Here is a 26,208-nt window from a genome sequence, read left to right as displayed (position 1 = left end):
TGAAATGAAGGGCATTCAGCTGAAACCACAGACCAGATGCTTCCATGGTATACATTCACTATGGTTCACTTATTTCTGTCAAAGCCTTTATGACAGCAGAGAGACAGACATGCGAGTGCATATGTTCCTATGTACTTTTTTCTCTTTTTCCCAAGGCTGTGAGAAGACTTTAATTGGAAAATCCAGGACTCTCCTTCCAATCATCCCTGGAATTTCATGGTTTTTGAATCTCAGAAAGTAGCCCACTTTCATCAAGATATTTTGAGCTCACCAGATAAACTCTCTAGTTTGCAAAAGTCAAGACAGGTTTCTAAACAGAAACCTTACTGGTTTGTCTTCTCTTGTAGACATTGAGATAAACTATTGTATTTTGCAAGCAATATCATGCTGTAAGCTGAAGTATTTTTAAAATAAAACCATGACCTTAAAAAAGGTAGAGAAAGGGAGATATTTTTTTTTTCTGGGAAAACATCACTTCATACCAAATATATTCTACTTATTACAACATCCCTCCTACAGAGAGTTTTCTGTAGAAAAGGATATTGTAGTCCTTACTACTTGAAGAACAGTTAATCTTCATTCTAAGGAAGCATTCTGTGACCTATTCAACAAATTCCTGCTGCATCATTTTAATTACAGAGTGATTAAAACTTCATTGCCTTATAGCAGACTGATTTGTCTGTAATGATAACAGAAGGGAAAAAGAATACAGAATTTCTTACATTAGTGCCACATCATTACAGCTCCAGTTCTTCCTATGGAAAGCTGAAAACACTCTGCAAGGACCTTCTTCAGACTCTCAAATATGAATCAGAGTCCTCAGAGCTAGAAAATCTGACCCCAGAAACTGTGAACTTTTGACTTTTTTGACATGAAACCAAACCTTGTAACTGCAGGTGTAAATGAAGACACCAGAGTAAGGGTAAGAAAGTTCCATCTTACTTGTTAGTCTAGCCTCTCGCACAGTATTACCGTGCTATTTAATGAGCATCTCTACTGAGATGCATAACCACTTCAACCTCCTGTGGGAAGGCACAAAACAAGTAGCAAAGAGCTACATTGAGTTAATCCACTGCAGGCAGTGATTTATAGTTTCAGGGTTACAGTTTCAAAGATGTTAAAACCAGAAGAAAACTATTAAAACTGTGTGCTCCGTCCACCTTTATATCTAACGACAATACAGTCTACCCACATATCCCTTAGACCAATAAATTTTGTTTGGCTAAAAATATAACTTCCAGACAGTTTTGATGTGAAGACAGAGCTAGAGAATCCTTTTCGTTCATCGTAATTTATTCCAGTGGTCAGTCTCACTAACATTTTTGTGTGTACACTGATTTTCCATTTTTAAATTTGTTGGTTTTTAACTTTCAGCCAATAGCTCTGTCTTTGCCTTTTCCCTCACTGGGTTACATACATTTCAAAATCCATTTTTTCCCCTCTGTATTTATGCACTACACTGCAAATGTTCCCTAGACAGTTTTCTGATAAACCACAGTCTTTCATCTCTCTCCCAGTGTGCATTTTTGACTGCTCTTCAATTCAGTAGGCAATTGAGTTCGTGTTTACTTTCTAGACCACCAAGGAGAGTGCTGAACAGGTAGATCTGAACTAAATACTGGCATTTTCACAGACTCTTTTCAAAAAACATCCGTTTGGTGATGGCCCCCCTTGCTGGGGATTTTGATATCTGTTAGTTTACCAGTTCACATGTCATGTTTAGCTGCACTTCTACGGTCCTATATAATTTGCTGTCAGCTATCAAGTCGCTCCACATATCTCCCACTATTCCCCACTCTTAGTAATAGCAGTCAAATTTCATAAATATGTTTTCATAAGCCTGCTGTTGCCTGATGAGTCCAGCTCTCATGCATCCTATTTTTGTCTCCAACTTCTACAAAAGAAGGAATTACCTCTATATACACTCCCAACTCTGTATATGCCAGCTTACAGAATATGTATTCCAGAATTTAATTCTTCATTAAAGATGGCCATTTCAGTTGTTTCATTGCTTTGTCCCAGACTGAAGTCAGGCAGAACTCTTTATACTTACCCATGTTATCTTGCTTGACCTTTAAGAACAGCCAGATTGACATCAGCTTTTTCAGACAATTTGGGATATAAGCACAGCTTATTGCATACAACTCGTTTTTGCTCTATAGAATTTGTTTTTGCACATAGAAAAAATCAGATCTGTTACAACTTTCTTTTACAGAGGAATCCTTGACTCCAAGCTCCCAAGATCTATGTGTTTGGCTCTGTCTTATTAAGGGTCTGGTGTCTATCAAGGAGATATCCCTCAAATAAGCAGTACAAAACACACTTCTGTCAGCAGAGTACCCAGCACCAACTCTAGCAGCAGAAACAGTAAAATATCAGTGGGATAATAAATACAGAGGGCAGAAATAATTTTCTCACTTTTTGTTTTGGCAAAAACTAGCAGCAGCAGCCTCACATCTTCAAACCTTAACATTCACATCCCAAGAGAGCAGACGGATGAAAAGGAGGAGCTCCACAATTTCAGCAGAACATGAAAAACAAGCAGGTAACTTGAAGCCCAAGCTTCAACAGTTTTATTGATGCATAACTTACATGCAAACTCCCTTTGGGAACCGGGGACTACAAGAGACAGGTCTTGGGCAGCAACAGTATTTTCTCTGAGCACAGCACAAATTCTCAGCCTTCAGATCTGTGGTAGAAGATCTGCGCAAGAGGCTGAGGATGGGGAGCAGGAGTGCTCTTGACATGTTAAAGAAAAGCTCTCTTCAGGCCCCACTGGACTTGCAGAGTGGTTAAGGAACAGTAAAGGGCTGGCAGCAATCTCCCATTCACTCCTTAGCACGTATCTTTTCTGCAACTAGGCACTTATCTACTAACTACAGGCCTTCCAAAAAATAGAGAAACAGTGAAAGCTTTCAGAACCTGGGTTTAAAAATCTCCACAAACCAAAGATTCCCCCACTCACCTAAGCTGGCTTGTTTTAAATGAAAGAATATATTTCACAGTTTGAAGGGTTGCATGTGAGAGGAGGGAACAGAGTCTGCTAAACATATACACATTCAGAAACATTTAATGATTTCTATGGCTAGAATAATTAGACTCGAACAAGACAGGACATGAGAAAAGATTCTTTCTGATAAACTAGATAGCCCAGTGGCCAAATACTTCAAAACAGAGTGAAAACTGATGCCTGTTTCTTTAAGAGAATTTGCTGTTTCGGGGATTTTTGTTGCCTTATCCTCCAATATTCAGCTTGTCTTTTCTTTGCCAAATTGTATTTCATTATGTGTCTTGGACCACCCAAAACAACACTTCTGTTTCTGCTTGGTGTGGACATACTCCAGATATTTGTAGATGTTTACTGCCCTAATCCTGCCTGTTAGTCCATACTGTGAGAAATAGAAACCCAATCGGGCAATTTCCAATCAGAATTTTATTATATGATAAAAGCAAATTCAGCGCTGGGTGATCAGGGAAGGGGTCCAACAACTCCCAACGCCTGTCACACCCAAAGAAGATAGTTGTCCTACATTTATTTCCAGCTACTTCATGAATATTCATTATACATAAGCATAAACATTACACATTGTTGAGTCAGACATTCAACAGATGTTTTTGCTACAAAGTTATAAATTTCAAGAAAGGTCCTATTATCTATCTAACTAAACAAAATTGTCTCACTATAAATCCTACACAAGGTAAAAGGGAGGTAACTTGTTTTATCTCTTTAGAGGGGCCCAATTAAGTTTTACGACTTGTTTTTCTTTTCTCTCGAGGTCATATTGACCCTTCACTGTTTCTTCTCAATCAACTCGAATTATTTTCTCAGTTTATCACAATACTTAGCTGGTAATCATCAATTCTCATTTGGAACATCTCTGATGCCTGCAATATCTGTTATTTTCCAATTCCAACATCCAACCAGTTCTCATTTTAGATGGCTTTAGAGCATGTTTCCATCCAGAACACCAAGCAGAGTTAACTATCTGTATTTCTAAACTCATTGTATCATCAGGACAAAATTGACCATAATTAAGACAAACATATCCCACTGAGGGCTTTTATAGTTTATGGCCCATCCAGCCTTGTGTCCTGCACTGTGTAGTTTGTGAAGTGCTGTGTTAGCAAGACTGCGAAAGTCTAGATTTGGCATGGGTAGACACTACATTCACCCTCCCAACTAATTTATAATCTACACAGTATTTAAAGTCTCAGTCAGATGACTGTGAAATAACGATGCACATACTGATTATCTCTCCAGTCCAATAATCTGATTTGAGTTGCAACCTGCTGTAATGATGACATTTCACAAGGAAATGGTCGAATGCCTTCTCTTCAATCTTTCTGTACATCAGAGATCTCAGGAGAGAAGTTCTGCATAGGCAAAACCAGCTACAATCTTATTGCATTGAGTTAAAGGGAAGGCACTGCATCACACATGCTGTTTTCAAGCCTTTTATACCTGAGAAATTATTTTGAATGTCCATGGCCAAATTAAACTTTTGCTGTAATCAAATTCAGTGAAAATTTGTGGCTTTCTCATTATTTGATTAGAAAATATGCTAAAGACTATTTTTTCCTCAACAAATTCAAGCTCTTTTTCTTGCTGGCTGGCAGAAGGAGGGTTTGGTTGGAAAAATAATGCTTTAAACAGAAACAAAAGTCTGGGTTCAAGTCTCACCTGCTGTGATATGGAGCAGAACACCTGACTAATGAGCTAAATACTCCACTCCTTGTGTGTGTTTTTCTGCAGTTATAAATAAGAACATGTTTTGGGCTCTAGGCAGAGAAACCCAAATTCAAGCTGGGTTTTCTTAGCTTTTCTCAGAGGTTAGTGCCAAAGAAACCCACAACCCTGAAACAAACAAACAGAACAAAAAAACAAATACTTTCCTCCCCCCCAAAAAACCAACCAAAACAAACAGCAACACAGCACCAAAACAAAAACCCAAAACTCAAGTCCTTTCAGGGGAAATGTGGCCAGGAGAAAGAAGGGAATTTTTTTTCATTGTGGTTCTGCACAGTTGTACAGAGGTGTGAGCATAAAAGCTAAGGAGCACATGCACCTTCTAAGCAGCACATTAAGCAGGATCAGAAGAAAAATTATTCTCAGCAACACAGCTCCTTCCCAGTGAAAGAACTGGAGGTGTCACTTGCCCTCTGTCTCCTTCAGCCCATTCTTACCCACCCAAAATGTCTTGTAAAGTGTCATCACCCATTGACAAGGTGAATAACAAGGTGAGCAGAACCAAGGTGTTTGCAGTCAGGTGGCTGAGCCTGACCTGCACCTTGCAGTAACACAGACCTTCATTGCCCTGTATTGGCAAGTGGGTCAATCCAAGGTCTCTTAATGACCAAATACCTTCAGAAGTCCAGCAGGGTGGGGTTGGAGGGAGATTTGGGAAATAAAAACACTTGCCCTTCTTACTGTTTCTCCTCTTTTCCTTTCACTGGTAAAGGGTAGCCAATGGAACATACATCATCTCTCCTCATGGCCAGAAGGGTTTCTCTACCAAAAGGACAGAATCTTCCCAGATGGTCCCTTGCATACACCAAAAAAATACAAGTCATTAAAAACCAAGCACAGAACTCTTGCAGTGGGATAGGGGAACAACCTGAAACAGAAGACAAGTATAAGGGCTTAGTACCTCAAAAGCAATATCCTTCTGATGCTGCTGCTAATCAAAATAATATTTTGTGGTCTGTGTCTGATTTTCCTAGTCAGATTCTGAGCCTCCAAACTCTGGTTGTCACCTATAAATTGCATTAGGATACCTTCAATAGGGGCACTACCATCTCCAACAGCATGACAGCTCTACTCATCTTTCCTTGCTTGATTTAAATAAAGATCAAAGGGAAAGGCAAAGATGAGACACAATCCATCCTAGATCCTCAATAGTATTTCATGGATTTACTCGTCATTTCCCTCCTCCCAGCCCAACTCCATGGCTGAGTCCCTCAAATTTGGATATTCTGCTGCCTGCACAAAGTGGTGGTTTTAGTACAGGTAAGCCCACATTTTACAAGTACACATGCAAATTAGTAGAAACTCAACAAAATATGAATATTTTTGTACAGTAAGTTGAGGTGATACAGGTATAAACTTCAATTCAGGGTACAGGTTCAACTAGCAGTTGATGGACTTTCCTTTAGGTGAGCCTGTATATCAACATGGGTAAAGGTTATGTGTGCTACCACTCAGCCATGAGAACACTAGTAGTACTTCTAGCTATGAGGAACCATAGATATTTACAGGAATCACAGGTGCTGAGAGTAGAATATGTGGATAAAGAATGAGTGAACCTGTATGTTTCAAAATGTGAAGGAGCAGAAGAACATGCAGAGCACAAGGAATTTGGCACATGAACTCATCCTAGCAATAATGACAGCTGTATACCTTGTAAGGATTACATGCTGAAAAACAACAAAACTAAATAAACTCTTAAGTGTCCAGCTAACATTCAGAGGAAAGGACACCCTCTAATATATCATATGAACTTCAGCATTGAAATTGTCCTAGGGGAAAACATTTTATAAGAAATTGATATTTTTTTTAGACTCTTGTAGGAAAAAAATTGTCTTTCACATTCTCTCTGTTTCTACACTAAAAGAATTTTTCATATATATAATACTTTTTTTCCGACAGCAGAACATTGTCAAAGGACACTCTACCCCTAATGTGGCCCAGAAAATTTTTGGTGTTTATGTGACTTTTGACAGATTGACACCTCAAAAAAAAAAAAAAAAAAGCAAGGACTGCTTCTAGAATCCAATTAATTTGGACACTTCTGGACGGAAAGCTACTCAGATCACCTTAGGGGGCTTTGAAAAATATCATCTTTTTTAAAAATCTGCCATGAGAATGAGCAGAATTGTTGCCCTGTTATACACAAGCCTTAGCAATCAAGCAAAGGCTCCCTACTGTGTTAATACAGTTCCTTTCTTCCAGAAAAAAACAAAACAACAAACACAAAACAACAAAAGCCAAGCACTATAATCCACATCCCCCCCAAAACAAAAAAAAAATACCAGAAAAAAAATATTTTCCAATGGCTGCACTTTTAATATGTTAAAAAGCTATTTTCCAGAACTGATATATAAAATCGATCAGGTCTGATATCATACTTGATTAAACAGGTAAAAGGAAACCAAGCAATTCCTCCACCCAAGCTCTTCACCTAGTTAACTACTGCAAACACAGGGACAGGTATGTGTACTGTAAAACTCAGCTTTAAACCCTTCATTGAAAAGGCCAGATGGGTTTGTTTAATAATCGAGAATAGATTATTGAAGACATGACAAGTGCCAGTCTAAACAAAGTGTTTAAGTCAATGCACAGAAAGTAAGTACATTTCTATTTCTGTGAAGCACTTGAGCACGTGACTATCTCTTGGAGGTGACATAAAAGCTTTGTTGAATAGAGAAGAGCCTTCTTGAATTCTGAGGATGAGGCACACAGTTAAGTCCTTGTCTGAATCAGCATCTGCTTGAACAAATATAATCTCCTGAATTTCATCTTACTGTTTGCACACAGAAAACCTGCAAGGACAAAAGCATACCAAGAGCTCATAAATCCACTCTCTTCACTATATCAGTGGGGCTTTTGTCCTTGGGATTAACTTTCTTTCCTCTCTGAGTCCATATTACTCTGTGACACTCAAGAAATACAGATATGCACTTCAGGGAACTTCTTGAAAGAAAAATAAGAGCCACAAGATGTTTCGGAAATTTCCCACAGTGGAACAGTGTACTGATGATACGGCCTGAAAATGAGGAAGCAATGGCTACGCTACCAGTGAAGGACACATTTACAGAAACGAGTTGCTCCTGTACATTGACCTAGACTAGTTAGCATTAAAAATCAGTGAATTACAACTGGAATGTTTTAAAATGTAATTATTTAAAGACAATCAGTAGGAATCATCCGGGTAAAGGAAAGTAGGGAGTACTGCTCCTCTCCAAGTCCATCTCACCTCTGAATCAAGAGCTCCCAAACTAAGAGTCACCGTCTTAGATACTAGGTGGCATCTGCTACAGACCACCACTCTACACTGGAGACAGTGTGCAGACTGTCTCCTTAAGTTAGTTGTGTGTTGCAGAGAAACACAAACTGGAGGTCTCAGAATATTAGTACTAAAATATTCTGCAATTTGTGTTTGTTTTACATAAAAACTTCACGACTATTCCACATCCAACACATGGTTGCTCTACATCAGCCATCATCTGGGCAGTGAAACATTCCCAAGACATGAGAAGAATCATTGCTTAGATTCAGCTATCGCTATCCTGTTGCATACAGGCATAAAAGTAAAACTACTAATCTAAGTGTACATATTATTTTATTGAGCCTAAAAACATCAGATTCTAGTCACTCCAGAGAACGAAAAAACCTGCAAATTATATTTAAGTTAAAATAGTTAAGGACTATTTAAAACAACTAGGAGATGTCCCCAAAAGTCACAATCCATCTGTTCTGAATGAAAATCATGTGGACTAAGAAAAGTCTCTTTTAGAGAGATAAGAAAAATCTGTCAATACACACATACACTCACACAGAGAAGATGACAGAAGATAACACTAAATATGAATTAAAAGCTAGAAAGAACAGAAATTTTATGCAGGAAATAATAGACATAAAAGTAACTCTCTGACTAGCGCTCAAACGTTTTTAAGCACAACAAGAACAAAAATGATCTCAGTAATAGTACATAAGGATTACTAACAAGTTATATATGATAATATAAAAAAAGGGCTGATGTATTAAATATTTTTTTCCTGAATTTTGTGAAGGAAAAGTGAAAAGAATTTGCATCTTTTAAAGATAACAAAATACTTTGGCATCATCTTCAGTTATTATTGAAATGTAAATATCAGTTTAACATCTCAAAAATAAAGTTCTCAGGAAAACAAAACAAAAAAAGCCAAAAAAATCTACAATCATACAAGAAATAGCTGGCTGAGAAGTAACCTGAACCACTAAAGGAGATTTTCAATAGCTTCTGGAGGCCTAAAAAAGTTTAGCAGTGGAAGAAAATGAAGCAGTGATGGAACAATTACTTCACAAAGGCAAATGGGTTGACTGGTTTAACATCAGCGATCAGTAGACCTGGCACCAATCCCAACAAAATAATGAAATGACTAATTTATGGCACTGCTAAGCATTACGAAGAATGCAATATAATCAAAGACAATGAACATGGGCTTATGAAATCTAAATCTTGCTTTCAAATGAGCTTTTGGTGATAGGAGGGTAAACTTGTTAACCTAATAGATTTCTGTAAAGTATTAGATTTGACCTTAATTAATGAATTATAATTATGCAAGATCAGCATGACATGCATTACACAAATTCAAACCTCCCGAAGTAATAGACCTTAAAATGTTGTTTTAAATGTAGAGCCATGGTTGCACAGCAGCATTTCTGGAAATGTGTTCTGAGACCTAACATGTTTCCTAGATATTACATCGATCGCTCAGGGGAGGAGAGCAGCATCCCAGATTCTAAGCAATAAATTTACAGTTTATGTACCTCCAAAAAGAGAGGGCAGACAACAACCTATTTGGATCATCCCAAACAGATTCTAAGCATTTCCCTATCCTCAAGCCTAAGATTATACGTTTTGTGAAAATACAGACTTCTGGGCCAGGTATTAGACACATCTGCACAATCTCTACTCCCAGCGTCTAGAGTCCTTTGCTGCAGAGTTCAAGACATCTAAATATCCAGGAAATGTTTTCATGAAACTTGCTGCAAAAGGAGACACTTTACAGAATCAATTCTGAAATACGGAGGAAAGACCCAAATCCTATGTACTGGTGTAATAAGCATTATAGAAGAATGCATATCTGACATTTACCAAAAAAGGATGTGGCATAATATGTTTAAAAAATAGCCTAAAGAGTGACTAAAGGCTTGAAAAACATGCTGTATAATGAACACTCAAAGAAGCTCAGGGTATTTAGCTGTCAGAATACTGAAGTTTGTTTCTACTGTATTCCAACATATACACAAATTAGCAATTTGATAGAAGGCATTTCAATTGAGCTGAAAAAGAAATTATGAGATCCACAGCATCTTACAGTTTTCTCTGGCTATGTTCGCACTAGAATAAGAGATGTATATAGGGAACACTGAAGATAACTGGAGTTAGTTTCAATAGCACAGAAACCAAAAAACCCAAATGTTATACTGCTTTTACTGCTATTCCTTTTCCTATTGACAGTTTATGCAGTGTGAACATAAAACAAACAAACAAACAAACAAACAAAAAAACAAAAACAAAAACAAAAACAAAAACAACAACAAAAAAAACACAAAAAACAAAAAACAAAAAAAAAAAAAAAAAAAAAAAAAAAAAAAAAAAAACAAAACCAGAAAGCACCTCATCCAACAAATCTAGGAGAACTGAGCCTTTGACGCTATTGAGGCCCTTTGACTTCAGCACAAGTGTTATACCTGTAGCACATGGGTTTGGAACAGAAAATGACATTTTCTCTTTTTTTGATCGTTTTGGTTTTCGTTTCAATGCAAAATACCAATCAAATGCTTTTCTAATGCAAGTTTTTGCAACACTTTACAAAATCCAGAAATTTGTACCATCCTGCTATTGAGGTGAAGTGAGATTAATTTATACCTACTGTTCTCTGTGGTGTCCAGCATTAATCAAAATACCCTGATTTCCTGAGAGCACTAAGAAGTTGCTGACTACCTTTTCCCCCTACTGCAATCCTTGCAGACAGTTTGTTCTTTTGGTAATTGCATGGTAAATCACCTTTAGCTTTACCAATAACATCACAGATATAATGATAGACTTCCATAATGTCTATGCTAATATAGTGGTATTAATCCATATGTTAAGATTTTGCTGATTTCTTAGTATAAAAATCTATAATCAGTATCATAAGCAGTATAATACACAATCATTTCACTATTATCTCTCAAGTCACTGTAATTGAAGAACTACATTAAAAAAAATGACTGTTAATTAAGAGTTAATTTGACATTAATCTTCAGTGAAATAATAATAAATAATTGCTTACTTTTTATAAATCTTAGCATATGATGAAATAGGTTATTTCAGCTATAAAGAAGTCTGGTTAAAATTTACTAACTTTTACAAAAGTTTAAACTTTTGCTTGAACTCCAATTTGCATCACACTCCATAGCTGCAGTGTACTGATGAGTCCAGCAGATTTGGGCTTTAATGAGGGCCCTGAGTAATGATTAACAGCTGGCCATCTTGTAGCAGGATGTTTGCTGAGAGTGGGCAATTTGAAAAACCATAGTCTATCTACTGCCAACACTTCAGAAGCAATGCCAAAAATCTAAGAAATCATGGGAAATATGTCTTTGCTAGGATTTAACCCACTGGCTATCCCACATGCCTGTAGAGAGTGACAATGTTGATTAAATCAGCAACAGAGTGACACAGCACAAGAGTGAAATTTGATTGTCCTTTCATGGTTACATTTGGACAAAACCTTCTCATGGCTGTACTGCACAGATCAGAGAAAGGTACTACTAAACAGCTGCTATTCACAGGTGAAACACAGTGTCCTCTTGCTGCTATTTCTGAAGAAAGTAGATTTTTGCAAGACACTGTAGGTATTTGCAAGACATGTTATAACTTGCATAATAGAACTAAGCAAATCATTAGAACAATTTAGTAAAGCAAAACTTGTCCATTAAATAAGTCTACTGGCTATCATACATATTCTCCTAATAGATAGGACAAAGACTAGAATACAAAATCCAGAAGGGTGTAGCAATAGCAGAGTTGCCATATATATTTTTAAAAATGTCTCCCTTTTTATATTTTACAATTTTCATGACCAATTACCATAAGATTCATCACAAATAATCCAAGAACATCCCAAACTCTAATTAACTATCACAGTAAACTGAGGAAGAACATAAGAAAGATACTTTGTACCTGAAAAATTACCACCTCTCTTCTCACTGTTCTCTTTCCTAAGCCATTACACATCCCATTAGTTTTGCTAACATTCATTTTCCATCCTGCTTTCATGCTGTCATCTCTTACAATAAATTCAACATTCTTTTCCTTAAATCAATACACCATCAGCTGCAAATCCACAGTGATTCAGCCTTGCTCTCTATTTACCCTAATAGCTATTCTCTCTGAGCTCTTGTTAAACACCATGTATAGGGTCCATATAACACACATATTATGTCAGAAGGGAACAGTGGCTCCTGTCTGAAACCTCCTTGATCAAGCATAGACAATCTCCCGCATGCTGGCTGCTTATTCTAATAGCACTGTCGGCAGTCCAGGACAGTCAAGAAGAGTAGAGAAATCCACGATCACTGGATGAACCCCCTGTGTGGAGAATGAACATCCAAACAATGCCAGACCTAAATCTCAGATCCCACAGGATTACCAGAGAGAGCCCACTGGCCATTAGACTCTCATCTTGAAGGCAAACTTCTGCATCAATCACACCCTGGCACATGTTACGCTTAGCCCTTGGACCAAAATTGAGTTACTCAAAGTTTCTTTGTAGAAATATCATGCTCTCTCCTCCATAAACGTGGTATCTTTGACTTTCTAAGAGACAGTTAAAAGCAAGGGGCACAAAACCACTGGAATGGAATTTCCATCTCAGCCATTTTACAAGCAAGATACTCTTCCTCAAGTAATCAGCAGATCAGGGCATAGAAGGCACCTCTGGAGGCTGAAAACATTGAGCCAACTAATTCATAGGGTTACAAGAAAGATTTGCTTCTTGCACAGAAAAATGAGAAGTCATAGGAGACAAGAAGGAAGCTTTCATACGCCTTGCATCTATGGGGATACAAATCTGCCACTAGACTCAGAGAGAAGTGCTATTGAATGCCATCAAAGAGGAGAGTATTTAGAGTAGGTTCAGTTGTTTTCTTCAGTAAGGTTTTATAGAGCATAGAGATGTCTAAAGTGATTGGTTCAAAATGGCTGCCAGGACTTACTGTTAATTACTGACTGTGCCTGACCCCAATATGACTGCATAAAGGAAAGGAAGACGCACCATGGATGGCATTTGGCCTGAGGTGCCTCATGTGCAACTAGAGCAGAAAAACAACAGTGTGAACATTAATGTATTTCTCAATGAAATATTTTATTCTCTGTTTGCAGCTTTGGTTTTAATATCTCACATTACGAGGCCACACTTCGTTTTCTTCTGCTTATTTCCCTCTCTCAGCAAAGGTGCAGAACTCCATACTGTACTTAAATCAACTACACTTTTGAATGAAGAATGCTATTTGATGAAATTTACATTGCTTTAAAACTATGTATATTAAGAATGTGAACAAGAGATTGTTGCAGTATTTCATGGGAAAAGCTATACAGTACTTCTGATGAGCTGTGTTTTGTATCCTGCCAATTGTATAGCTCATGTACAGGCAGTTCTGGTGTGCTTGTTTTCTTTAGTTACTGCCTCACAGTTAGGAATCAGAGTGACCGTGTTATTTGTATGGTATTTCTTGGAAAGGAACGGAACCCTTGCATTAGGACAGTTTGAATGTATATTCTGGAGAAGCAATATTTCCTCTAAAGTGACTTAGAGACAGATGAATGAAAGAGAGTCAAAATATGGGACACAGCTGTTACAGCTCTGAATAACTAGCCATTTTCACCTCATAAGCATTTGCATGGGGGAAACTAGTTGCAAGTACAGTGTCTTCAGTGTAATTTAGTCACCAGTTGCCACTTAATTTGATCCTCCATTTAATTTGATCGAGACCTCTGAAAATAAATCATCTGGTGCTTAAAAACACAACTTCCACTCCTAATTTTTTTTCTGCTTTAGTCAGGATAAATTGCTGCTGGATAAATTGATTCTTGGCTACAATAAGTTCCTATCTAATTAATGGTGAAGAGCATAAAGAAATGCTTATAAATAAATGAAAAAGGACATAATCCAAAACTGACAGAGGTTGATTAAGGAAATCTTGTGGAACAGTTAAGGATAGCTACAAAACTAAGAAAATATTTTCATAAGTACTGCCATCACAGCACTCGGCATTTCTCTCCTCTTATTAGTATACTACATGAGTTCCAAAGATTTCTTCTTAAGGACTGCACCTATTTCACAGATTAATGTGCCCAAACACAGACTGATTTAGACTTTGAATGTGATTGCTTGTGTGATACATTTGTACCACATCTGAAAACAAAAGCACTTGACACAGGACTGGTCTGTCTCATCATAGGCCAGATGAAACATAGACCCCAATATAGCATAGACTCCAACAGCGATATTAATAATACAGGAAACCACAGATTTCAATCGGGGGAAAATAGGATCAGTAATCAACAGGAAGGCTGGCATTATAAAGTCACGGTACAGCTTATCTTTTAACTCTGTTCCTACAGGGATTTTGCTTTTCATCCTATGAGTTCAAATATTTGTCCCACACAGGTTTGAAAGAGTTCCATTTGATTTTCTTTCATGTAATGTGGAAATTTGATATGGCTAATGCAGCAAGCACTTAGGTAGATGACCAAAGAGATGTATATATCCGACAATGGATAATGCCCTTGGTAGCCAAAGAAAACTGAAGAAACATTCTGTAGCATATAAAATTCTGCGGCTCAAATGTTTGTGGTATCATGTGATATCTCAACTAACCATTTAGTAGAGCTAGACACATAATGTATGAGGCTGGGATGATCCATCATCACTGCACAATATCTTATTAAAGATGACAAAAGTAAGAATACAAACATGGCAAATATTGATAACACAAAGAACATGAGAAATACAGATATCCAGCCTGCTCAGGAATCAAGAGCTTTTGTTTATGCCCTGTTCCACCACCTCCAAACTCCACTCTCCAACCATGGGACATGATGTTTGAGGTTGTTCTCTCCTCCAGTTGCAAAGTTGCTTGCACTCCAGTTCCATCCTGCACATGTTCTTCCTTGCCTAATTTTATTTTTCAGATCAAGGCCTGTACTGTGAGCTGTCCAATAACATTATTTTCATTAATTCATCTCTTGATAGTCTATTCTGAGGATAGCTTGTGTCAGCAGCACATTTCTGTAGCTCAGGTAATTTTCTCCCTTTTAAAATAAATCAGGGCAGTGACAACTCCTCTGTTTTGAAAGACGCAATGAGATACAACATCTGTTATTTTTTCCCCCCAGTCAGGAGTTTAAAAAAAAAAGTTCACTACAGCACTTTTACAACATCTTCCACTCCTTTGCAATGCCTTCTCTCACTTCTGTATCTCAACAGGCAAACATAGAAGAGGAGAATGCTTAATAAGCACCTGAGGCAGATAGGGAGTTAATGAGACTTCCAGTCAAGGGTTCTCATTAGGTGTGAAGCTATCTTATTAGAGGATGACATGGATTATGGGAGTAAAGTGAAGCACTGCACAGCAGCATCTCTGACTTTCAGACAACCCATATCAGTCACTGTAAAATAAAATTAAAAAAAAAAAGGAAACCTAATTAGTTACTACAGCACAAGAGGTATGACCATTGCAACCTGTCATGGATAATTTCACAGTCAGGATTTGTGGCTCAAATATAACATGGTTTTAATTGTTCATGATTCAGAGCACTTTATGCTGACTGCAACTCTGCTACAAATAACAAATACTTGACAGAAGAAGAAAGACAGGGGCAAAGTGAAGCCATACCACTTCAACTGCTACATATTTCTATTGTCAGCCATGGAAAGACAATTGTCGCATTGAGGCACAAAAGATAGGGACAGAAATTTGAGAATGCCCTTTTGCCACAGCCCAGCATCGTTGCAGATTATCAGTAGAAATGGAATATGGCAGACAAAACTAGCAGGGTACCATCATTACAGCTTGGCACCAGAAAAGTAAGATAGCCATCACTTGAGCCACATGATGGAGCAACAAATTTCACCCTTCTCTTATCGTGCTTCCTTGGCTTCCCCCACCTCCACATGCCTACATTCAGTTTATCTCAACGGAAGAATTAAGAATTTTTGAATAATTATTATGTGTCTGTTTCCTTACAGAGACTTTGAAATGAAGGGATACCACACTTTGAAAGGCAGGAATACAGCTCAATACAGTATTTCTTGTGGCCCATGAGAAGGGGATATTTTAGTTTTAAAGAGATTTTGTCATTTCTATGTTCTCTGCCTTACAATACCTGGTGCACTTGCCATACTCTCAGCTACTGTAATTATTATAAAGTCATCTATGTTATAAGAAATAAAGAAAAATTCAGACACCACTGGGTACCCAAGAAGGTTTAGATGTGCTCTAAGTGAAGAAACTCTCTTAGCTGGATTTACCCATGTTTCTCTCTCCTCAAGGGATTTTTTTTCCAACTTTAATTAAGGAAACAATACGAAAACATACTTTCAGAAGCAATGTATCTGTACTTGTATTAGCAAAGGCAACACTCAGTTTGGAAGTTAATATTTTTTTATGCTCTCAAAAGAGCTATTCATCAGCATACCTACAAATACATACTTCCTGTAAATTATAAATCAAAATGCTCTTACCCTTGGTTGTTTCAAAGAAGATAATTTTAGGTAGAAAGCTGTGCGTGTATTATGAACAACACCCTTGAACTGGTTAAAAATACACTGTTAAAATGAGGCTGAGAAGGACTTTGGATAGCAGCAGGGCAGAAGGAAAATAGCACCAGCTAACTAAAGAGATGAAGATAAGTTCAGCAGCCTAGTAGAGAAGAAAAAATACTCATCTTTGTCTGAGAGTCCCAGTGGACACTCAGTGCCTCACATGCAGCTCCGTGACTGACTGATTACAGCACAGTAGCCTTTAGCTGAATGACATACTGGCAGTCTCACCTCATTGGCATCCTGAAGGAGGGGAAGGGAAGCCTATCTCTACATAAGTCTACCTGAAGAATAGACCACTAATCACCCCTCACCTTAAATGAATTTTACCCCAGCAAGATTTTAGTGAGGGTTTTATTTAAGAAAAACATGAGTGTAGTAAAACTATAGGATGATTAAGGTTGGAAAAGACATCTAGGATCATCAGGTCTAACCGCCAACCCAGCAGTTCACCGTGTTCACCACTAAATCATACCACACAAATACCACACTGTGAATGTCTTTTGAACAGTTCTAGGAATAGTGATTCCACCCCTTTCTTAGGAAGCCTATTTCAATGCTTGAACACCCTTTCAGTGAATAAATTTTTCCTAATATCCAATCTAAACCTCCCCTGGTGCAACTTGAAGCCGTTTCCTCTGGTCTTGTCACTTGTTACCTGGGAGAAGAGAGTGATCCCCACCTTGCTACAATGTCCTTTCAGGTAGTTGTAGAGGGTGATAAGGTTCCCCCTGAGGCTCTTTTTCTTCAAGCTAAGAGAACAAGCTGAATGTGAGATACACTAGTTATTATATGCTAAGCAAACATCTAGAATACTATAAAAAAAAGTTTTATTGTTTTTTAAAGCGGAAAATCCAAGTCAAAGGTTAGACTGAAGGCCATACCAGGAAGGTCACAGCAATGTCAGGAGTCTGTACACTTCCATGTCAACACTCCAGCCAGCAGTCTAAACTATTTGTGATACAGACAGTTAGACCAAAGAATAAAGTAAAAAGGAGGGAAGAAACTAACTATACACAGGAGATATGGACAGAGAGCCTGTCACTTGCAGAATTACCACAGAGCTTGTTATTACTGCTGCATTATGTTCAGTTTTTTCCATAATTTAACAGCAGCTCAAACAGGTTTTCCATACCCAGACAAAATAAAACAGATTTAACAGGTAAAGTGTAGAGACACGTATGATCAAATAGAACAGCTGGTAGATGCAATTTACTAGTAACATCATTAGTAGGAAATATATTACTATTATTATCATTACTGTGATCAGAAAAACCTAAACCAAAGCCCCAAAACGTCACTGTCATGATATCCTGAGCTGGTTTTGATAAGCCTAACTTCACACAAAAACACTCGTAAAATTGGTAGAAATCTACAGAACCAAACATAGATACGGCAGCAACAAGCTCAAGATCATAGTAGATGAATAAAGGTATACAAACAGTACCAAAATGACACATTAAAAGATAAAAAAAAGCAATTGCAACAGTTTACCATTGTTCAAGCTGCCCTTTTTTTACAGAACCAAAGTTATGTAAGATTTTGAGATGAATTTACCCATTTAATTCCAGACAAGTAAAACAGGGTAGGATGATTCTTGCAGGATTTGTTCACTATTCATGAGCATCTTCTAATCTGGATTTAGAGTTTAACGTATAGAAGTACCACTTTTTGCAGTAAACTGCAGATTTAACAAAATTACATTTTTTAAATTCTGCAGACAGAGCTTTATTGAACTTTCCAGCTCATTTAAGTTAACTCTTTTTTCCTCAACTGAACAGTAATGACAAAGAAAACATAAACAAAAGAATCTTGTAAGATACAGATGACCTTCCTGTCCAGCCTGAGGCAGTTAACAGTGAATTTAATTTCTTTTTCTGCAGATTGTTTGAGTCAGAGCACTCTCTCCACCTACTACTAACTGGTAGTACTTACATTTCACATATTCTCCACATTTAATATTTTTTCCTCCAAAATCCATTCTTCTACTGCCTTAGTTTAGCTTTATTTAGACTCATTCAGCCTTCGATCCAACCATCAACTCATCACCATTACAACCGTCCAAAAAAACTAATCTAAATTGAATGGAGTGGACCTAAAAATCATTGCTCTGGAAAGTTTTCTGGGGAGTGGGGTAGAGAATAAGTGTAAATGCATTCATTATTTCTCTAATTGAAATACATTTCTGAAATTTCAGAGCATTCAGCTGAAACCTGCTTGATCCAAGTTGAAAGAGTCTCATAGCTTAATGGGCATCAGAACTGGATACTGGATATCAGTGAAAAGGCAAAGCATACTCCATACCATTTCCTCTGAAATGCCAGTCTTACCAACAAATTTATGAGGACAGAGAAGACATATCTTTGATGTCCAAGGATGAAGTTTGTGAATGTTTTAAACAAGCTGAACATGCACAAGTTGACTTGAAGGGATGTACCCATAAGAGCTGAAGAAGTGGGCCAACATCACCGTGAGATGAACCTCAATTATCTTTGCAAGGTCATGGGAAATGGGGAAGGTTTCTGAGGAGTGGAAGAAAGTAAGTGTCACTCCTATATGCAAGAAGGGAACTACAGGCCAGTACACCTCACCTTAGTCCTGAGAAAGTGATGAAGTAAACCCTCCTGGAAACCATTTCTGACCACATGACAGTGATGAGGAATAGAGGATTTACAAAGGGGAAAAAGTCATGCTTAACCAACCTGAAAACCTACAATAAGGTCACTGGCATGCTGGATAAGGAGACAGGGAGAATAAGATGTAATGAATGTTACTTATATCAAATTTAGTAAGGCTTTAACACTATCTCCCATAATATCATAGACAAACTGATGAATTATGAGTAAATGGACAGAGAAGTAGACTGAAAACTGACTGGACTGCTGGGTTCACAAGATTGTCATCAGTGCCACCTAAGTCCAGTTGGAGGCAGTTGTTCAGTGTTCCCAAGAGATTTGTACTGAGGTCAATACAATTGAACACACCTTCATGACAAGTTCCATAAATGATAGGAAAGAGTGCAAATTAAGCAAGTTTCCAGATCGCATTGAATTAAGAGGAGTGGCTGATACATCAAGCTGTTGAGATGACATACAGAAGGGTGTCAACAAACTGGAGAAGGGAGTCAACAGGAACCTCATGCAGTTCAGCAAATGAAAATGCAAAATCCCACACCTACAGAGGAGCAATCCCATTCACCAGCACATGCTGAGGTTTGGCCAGACAAAAAACAGCTTTACAGATAGGAACTAGTGTAATGAAGGACAAGTAGGACACATAACACCAATATACTTCTGCAGGTCAACAGTATCTTGAGCTGCATTAAGGAAACGTTACCAGCAGGTCGAGGAAGGCAATCCTTCTTCTCTATTTGGCACTGCTTAGACAAGTTTGGAGTATTGGGTCTGATTCTGGGCTCCCTAGTACAAGAAAGATCTGGACATACTGCAACAATTCTAGTGAATAGCCATGAAGATGTTTAAAAGCTTGGAGCATGATATAGGCAATATATTCTATAGGAAATTAGGAGAAATTTCTGATCTGTAGCCCTTGTCCCTGTAGGCAATTTCAACTTCCAAGACATAAGCTGGGAACATCACCCTACTGTGACAAGCAAGTATAGGGAATTCTTGAAGTTTGTGGGAGATAACTTCTTATCATAGTTACTCAGTAAGCAAACTAGGAAAGATGTCCTCCTAGACTTGTTGTTTGTGAACAGAAGAGGACACTTTGGGGATGGGATGGTAGGTGGTTGTATTGGTCACAATGATCATGAAATGGTTGAGGTCAAAATTTTCAGTGTAATGAAAAAAAGAAAAAGAGGACAGCAGAGTTTCTACCCCGGACTTCAGGAAAACTAGCTATAAGCTATTCAGAGAGCAACTTAGCTGAGTACCCTGGGAATCTTTTGAGGTCTTGGGAGTTCATGAGTGCTCATCAGTCTTTTAGAACCATCTTTCAGAAGCAGAGGAGCAGGCAATTCCACTTTAGAAGTCAAGCAAGCAGGAGAGAATACTAGCTTGTCTGAACTGGGAACTCCTCACATAACTCAAGAGGAGAAAGAAACTATGATCTCTGGAAGCAAGGTCAGGTTTCACAGGAAGGGTACAGAGCTGTGGTTTGTTTATGCAGGCAGAAGGTACAAAAGGCCAAAGTTCAATTAGAGTTGAAATTAGACAGTGTTGTTTCATATAATAAGAAAGGCTTTTTAAAGTATGCTAATAGTAAGAGGAGATGTAAAGAAAATATTGGATAAATACTTACTGAAGACAGCCACCTGACTTAGAGGGATGAAGAAAAAGTAGAGGCATTCAATGTGTTTTTTGGCTCAGTCTTTAATAGTGTTAGACCTTGGGTCACCCAGTCCTCTGAGTCCGAGGACCACAAGTGTGGGAAGAGTAACTTTCCACTCACAGACACTGAAATTGTCAGGGACCAGCTTTATCTGATGAATGTTTACAAGTCCATGGGGCCTGATGGAGTTCACTCCAGAGTAATACAAGAGCTATCAAATGATGTGGTAGGACCTCTCTTGTTCATCTACCAAAGATTTTGAAGGTCTGAGGAGGTTCCTGCTGACTGGAAGTATCCAGTGTTCTTCCAGTCCACAAAAAGGGTGTGAGAAAAGACCCAGGTAACCTACAGACCTGATAGTCTAACCTCAGTTTGTTGAATGTTTGCTGGGAAAGATTATACTGGGTACTATTTAAAGGCATTTAAAGAATAACGCGATCATAAGGCACAGTCAACATTGGTTCACAAAAGAAAAGTTGTGTTGAATTAATTTCATATCCTTCTATGATAAGGTCACCTGTCTCGTGGACAAAGGGAATGTGGTGGATGTAGTTTTTCTGTATTTTAGTAAGACTTATGATACTGTCCCTTGCAGTATCATTCTGGACAAATTGGGCAATTATGGGATAAACAGGTTTACAGCGTACTGGGTGAAGCTCAAAGTGTTGTAGTCAATGCAGTTATATACAGCTGGTGACTGGTCACCTGTGGTGTTCCTCAGGGTTCAATTCTAGGGCTAAGTCTGTTCAATATACTTATCAATTACTGGGATGCAGAGTTGAATGCACCATTAGTAAGTTTGCTGATGACATTCAACAAGGAGGTGCCATCGACTCTGTTGAGGGACAGGAGGCCTTGCAGAGGGATCTAGATAGAGTGAAGCTGTTGGGTTATGATTAATGGGATGAAATTTAACAAGCTGAAATGCCAGATTCTGCACCTAGGACAGAGTACTTCCAGGCACAAGCGTGATTTATGAGAGGAGTGGCTGGCAAACAGCCCTGCAGAAAGCGATCTAGAGGTAGTGGTTGATGGCAGGCTCTGTATGAGTCAGCAGTTTGCCCTGGTAGCCAGGAGGGAAATCCACATCCTGGAGTGCATCAAACACAGCATAACCAGCTAGTCCAAAGAGGTGATTATCCTACTGTATTCAGCATCGGTGAAGTCCCACTTTGAGTACTGGGTGCAGTGCTGGGACCCACAACTTAAGAAGGATTTGAAAGTTCTTGAAAGCATCCAGAGGAAGGCAACAGAGCTTGTAACAGGGTTGAAAGGAATGCCGTATGAGGAGTAACTAAGGACTTTGGCCTTGTCTACTTTGGAAAAAAGGAGGCTGAGCAGGGACCTCACTGCTTTGTACAGCTTCCTGAGGAGGGAAAGCAGTGAGGAAGCTGAGCTCTTCTCCCTGGATGGATGGGAACAGTAAAAAGATGTAGCCATCAGGGGAGATTTAGACTGGTCATTAGGAAGCATTCCTTTACCAACAGAGTGGTCAAACACTAACAGGCTTCCTAGAGAGGTGGTAGATGCCCCAAGCCTGTCAATGTTTAAGAGGCATTTGCACAATGACCTTGATAACATGCTTCAGCTTTTTGGTCAGCCCTGAATTGATTAGGCAGTTGGACTAGATGGTCACTGAATAAACAGTTTATTCCATTCTGATCTACATATGAGTAGAGCCTGAGAGAGTTAGGACTGTTCAGTTTGGAAAAGAGAAGGCTCGGTGGGATATGATAAATGTATAATAAATACCTGAAGGGTTAGTAAGCAAACAGAGCCAGATTCTTCTCAGTAGTTCCCAGTGACAGGAGAAAAGGCAACCGGCATAAACTGAAATATAGGAAAACCTGTTAAAACCTGAGAAAGCACTTTTTTACTTTTAGGATGATCGAACACAAAAACAAGTTGTGGAATGTCCATCCTTGGAGATATTCAAAATCAAATTGGACACAGGCTGAAGCAACATCCTGTAGGTTCTTTGCGCCACTGGGCATGAGAGGAGTGGACTATGTACTAGATGATTTCCAGAAGCCTGTTCCCACCACAGTGATTCTGTAGTTCACCCTGGGAAGAATCAGAAGATGGGCAGATAGGATAGTCTGAAGATATCCAGTTGCTGAATATCAAAGCAGAAGCTCAGTTCATCCTTTACCTGCCTACCCTTGCAAAAGGATTTGACCAAAAGTGAGTAAATTTGCAGTCTTGTAGCAGGCAGATCTTGAAATTGTAGAAGCATCCAAAAATTTTGCTGACAAGACAAAGGCCCTCCAACTCAGCAGTCAGTTCTGTGAAGTGTTCACAGCTGCTTCTAAACATGCTGAACAAATCAAATTTTCCATCAGTCTCCTATGACTGTAAACAGCACTCTAACATGTCTTTAAACTCAGCAGAACCACATGATCAAGCAACAACTTTGCATTGTGCTTCTAGCCTGCTTGATTTTTTATTCATTCAGTCAGAATTCATTGCACTTAGGTTAACATAAGGAGTTTTTCAGATATGCCTTCCTCTTAACTCCTTGAACCGCCAGCAAATTAGCAAGGTTGCTGTGAAGGCGATGCTTTTTCAAGTTATATTTATCAGATGTAAACATCCCATTCAAACCCCCTTCTGTTCTGAACCTTAGTTTTTTAGCAGGAAATTCAAACATGACAATGCAAATTGACCCAAAGAGCCACAGAAAGGGTTGACAACATGCTAGCATGGTATTACTTACTATTGTCTATGTTGACTTGCTCTACAAAGTCTTGCTTTCAACTCCGGTATTTGAATATTTTCTTGCAAAATTGCTAAAGAAACATAGATGAATGGGTTGGCACTCAAGCATATGGCAAGCACTCACATTAAAGAAAAGCTTTAAGAAATTGAAAGAATTCATGTTGGTTCAATTTCTGCTTGAACAAAAGGGAAAAAGTTCATTTGTAAATAAGTTTTTAGACTGAATAAATTTCTGAGTGTTTTTTGAGAAACAAACCAATATTTCCTACTGGATTCCAGAAAATCATGGTTTCTTCTTTTTCCTACAGGGTCAAAACCATGATTTCCTTACATCTCTTATTTCACCACCATTTTTTATCTTTAAGATTTGTATTCAGTTTGAGAGTGAGTGAGTGGCAGGAACTGAAGAAAGTTACTGAAGACTGCTGCAGGGGAGAAAACAAACAAACAAACACCCAAACAAACTCCCAAAGGAGCACTTTTCTTAGTGGCAGTTCAGAGTGGCAAGAGCCATGCATGGAGAACCATGCTGGGCTGGCAGCTTCAAAACAGGCTTTTCTTTCCGTTACCATGACACTTGTCTCCTGCTGCCAAGGAACCCCTGAGGGCACTAATATAGAAATATTCAGCGCACATTCTTTTTATTCCCAAAACTATGAAACTGGCTTTAAGCTTTGGAAAAGTGTGGATCAATCTGTAGAAAACAAATTACTGTGAATTGATCATCTTGGAGTGCTTGACAGTGAAGTCAAAACTAGAGAGAGCTTCAGATGAAAGCAGTCCACCGTCACATTTGCCATTTTGGCTTTAACACTAGAATGTCAGAACTGCAAGTATTTATCACTAGAGTTTAAAAGAAATTCACTCTTAGCTTGTTCTTCAGGAGATAAGCTATTCCTACAATAGCTCTATAAAGAATGATGTTACTGTAAAAGTATAAGAGCACAATTCTCCTGTGAGGAAATGAAAAGTGTGAAATACACAGCTGATTATATAATCAGAATTAGTGGAGAGATCAGTAGACTTCACAGCTCTTCACTAGAAGAGGAAGGATCCATGCATATATTATTATTATACAAAAGGCAATAAATAGGTTTCCCTACTCTTAATCTGTGGTTCTACAGAACCACCAAATATCAATATATATCTCCTCAGAGGCTTCTGGTCATTAAGTCTGATCACTCACAGGTCAAGGAGCTATCAGATGACTGCATTACTGTGGTTCCTCAAAGCATGTGTGTTAGGCAGGCCCTCACGAAGGGGACCCAGTCATATCCATTAATGTGACTGATTACTACTTTGTGTTCCCCTCATCTTATACCTTGTACAGATCTGGATGTTTGAGGAAAAAGGAGCGTCCTAGTTCCAAACAGGACAAGGTTACTTTTTTGCAGTAGCCGGGAGGAGGCGTGGCTTCTAAAACACGGAGATTATTCTATACCACCTCACATCATTGACGAGGGTGGGGGGAAAGGGACTCTCTCCCAGGGAGAGGGAGTTCCTTCTGGTTGAGTAAGCATGGCAGACAGAGCATTTTGTATGTGAATCACTGTCTGTTTTGCACACTTTTGTTGTTAATATTGTTGCTGCAACTGTTTGTTTCCTTATCTCATTGCTGCTTCCAGTAAATTGTTCTTATCTCAACCTGTGATCTTTGCCTTTTGTGCCTCCAGCTCTCCTCTGTGGGCACCCATGGGGGCAGAGGAGGGGGAGGGGGATCGAGTGAGTGGCAGCATGATTTGGAGAATCTTGGTGGGAGAACTAAATTGGGGAATACCATTCCTAAACCATGACAGGGAACAGCACAACTGAGGAAGTCTGTGTATGAAAAACAATCCCACAACCCAGCACCACTGTCCTTCTTCTTTACTAAAAAAAGTGCCTAATTTTCACAACTACCATCAGATACTAACCCACACCTGGAAACAAAGCACAGAGGACAAATCATGCACAAGTATTTGATATGTAATAACTCAATTTTCAGAGATACTAAGCAGATTAGGAGTCCAGCCAAATTCATCTTAGTGTTGCATCTCTGAATCTGGGACACACACCTCAGAGCAGAAGACATTCACCCCAGTAGTTCATCTTTGTTCACTGTGACATTTTGCCAGCAGATGCTACTTGCCAACAGGAAAGTGGCTTCTTCAGTGCTGAATGAAGCCAAGGAGAGCTGCCAAACCTTTACAGAATGGTACCTGTCCTGGAAATTCTTCATAGTACAGAAAGAAGCAGCAGCTCTGCGTTTATTTCACAGTAGCAGTGCAGAACTTTACAGGACCCAGCCTCAGCAGGAACATTACCTGGATGAAAAAAAACTCACCAGATAGATAAACCATTTTAGTGTATATAAATGTTAGAAAAGTCAATGGGTTAAGTCTGGCCTTGAGTCAAGGAAAAACAGAGTAGATCTCCAGCCACAAAACCAGGAGCCTTATCTTCCTGACAAGTCATAATAAGTATTATCATGAGGTGCCAGCCTCCTTTCTTTTGTTGCCTACGTTCTTTGAACATGGAAAGCCAAGACACCTAACTCCAAGTTGTGCATTTCTGTAGAAATATAAGTTGCAGCTCCTTACTACCTGGCATGATGGCATCCATCAACACCTTTTCAATGAGAAA

The sequence above is a fragment of the Pseudopipra pipra genome, chromosome 3 (assembly GCF_036250125.1).
Source record: "Pseudopipra pipra isolate bDixPip1 chromosome 3, bDixPip1.hap1, whole genome shotgun sequence".
Classification (NCBI taxonomy): Eukaryota; Metazoa; Chordata; class Aves; order Passeriformes; family Pipridae; genus Pseudopipra; species Pseudopipra pipra.
The sequence above is the reverse complement of the archived record's forward strand: the minus strand, read 5'-3'. Positions refer to the sequence as shown.